Here is a 1,837-nt window from a genome sequence, read left to right as displayed (position 1 = left end):
TCACTCATAGTAGCTTAACTTGTTACAAATTAATTTCTCTCTCTTATTATCACTGCAGATTTTCTCAAATGCATGGACACATCTCACTTATTTCTCCAATGTCATTGCAAGAGTAACTGGTCTGATTTTCATCTCTTTGCACTTGGCCTAAATTTCTTGTCCCTCCAAGATTCTGTAAAAGGCATCAGATTCATCTTTTGAATTTGTAATCTGAATGTATAAGTATGGTACATGGGACTTTCAAAGTGCTATTGAGATCTTGCACACTTCTATAAAAAGTGTATTGGTATATATCAAATCAAATTTTCCCTTCCTTCCATATTGACAACTATTGATTGGGTAAATCTTTATCCATCTTTTATCTAGCCAATCCATAAATGCAAAAGTAAATGACAATTTGTATAGTTATGTAACACAAGGAAAATATAAATTCCTAGAAATAATAATAATACCCTTATCTGTTATTTTTTTAAATAATTTTTTTTCCTTTAGATAACTTGAGCAGCCCAGATTCAGTTAATGGATGGATCAATAAGTCAGTGGTTACTGAATTCATTTTGTTGGGCCTGTCTAGCTCTCGGGAACTCCAGCTCTTCCTTTTCTTTGTCTTCTCTGTGTTTTATGGTGCTGCAGTGTTGGGAAACATTCTTATCATTCTCACAGTGATTACAGACTCTCGATTGCATTCTCCAATGTACTTTTTTCTTAGCAATCTCTCCTTCATTGATGTCTGTCAGGCTACATTTGCCACTCCCAAGGTGATTGCAGATTTCCTCAGTGAACACAAGACCATCACTTTCAAGGGATGCATGTCACAGATTTTTTTCTTGCATGTTTTTGGGGGCAGTGAGATGGTACTTCTTGTTGCCATGGCCTATGATAGATATATCGCTATATGCAAACCTCTGCATTACATAACCATCCTGAGCCAAAGACTGTGCACTGTCCTGGTGGGGGTCTCCTGGGCCATTGGCATCTTGCTTGCACTCAGCCAGTCACCTGGTATTCACAATAGATCTTCCTTTCTGTGGACCCAACAAGGTAGACAATTTCTTTTGTGATCTCCCCCTCGTGATTAAACTTGTCTGCTTGGACACCTATGTTTTAGAGATCCTGGTGCTCCCAAGTAGTGGCCTGTTGTCACTTATCTGTTTTCTCCTTTTGCTCATTTCTTACACTATCATCCTTGCTACTGTCCATCGCCAAGCCTCTGGTGGGACATCCAGGGCACTTTCCACTCTGTCTGCCCACATTACTGTTGTAGTTCTGTTCTTTGGCCCATTAATCTTTATCTACATTTGGCCCTTTGAAAGCTTCACAGTTGATAAATTTATCTCTGTGTATTTTACTGGATTCACTACTCTTCTTAACCCTATGATTTACACCCTAAGGAATAAAGATGTAAAGGAAGCCATGAAGAAACTAAGGAACCAACATGTGGGTTCCAAGGAAGCCTTTTAGACAACTGTGATGAAGCAACACAAGTCCTTTCTTCTTGTTCTTTGTAATGCCCATGTGTAGTTGTTATCACTGTGTTTCTATCATAATTAGTCTTTCCGGTTATAGGACCTGATTTGTCACTCTAAAGTTGGCAAATGCAATGCAGAACTGCATATTATGTTACCAGTTTTGATATTCTGTGGCTCACTTCATCTTCCCTGAAATGGTAACTGTGCTGTGCTGTGCTTAGTTGCTCAGTCGTATCTGACTCTGGGACCCCATGGAGCCTGCCAGGCTCCTCTGATTCTCCAGGCCAGAATACTGGAGTGGGTTGTTATGCCCTCCTTCAGGGGATCTTCCCAGCCCAGGTATTGAACCCAGGTCTCCCACATTGCAG

General features: G+C 40.1%; 1 pseudogene; it reads left to right on the top strand.

Moving 5' to 3' along the window:
* The first annotated feature begins 536 nt into the window (after positions 1 to 536).
* Positions 537 to 1,461, top strand: LOC148776918 (olfactory receptor 4K1-like; annotated as a pseudogene).
* The last annotated feature ends 376 nt before the right edge of the window (positions 1,462 to 1,837 follow it).

Source organism: Moschus berezovskii, chromosome 9, assembly GCF_049115385.1.
Source record: "Moschus berezovskii isolate FMDL1 chromosome 9, NW_MosBer_1.0, whole genome shotgun sequence".
NCBI lineage: Eukaryota > Metazoa > Chordata > Mammalia > Artiodactyla > Moschidae > Moschus > Moschus berezovskii.
The sequence above is the reverse complement of the archived record's forward strand: the minus strand, read 5'-3'. Positions and strand labels throughout refer to the sequence as shown.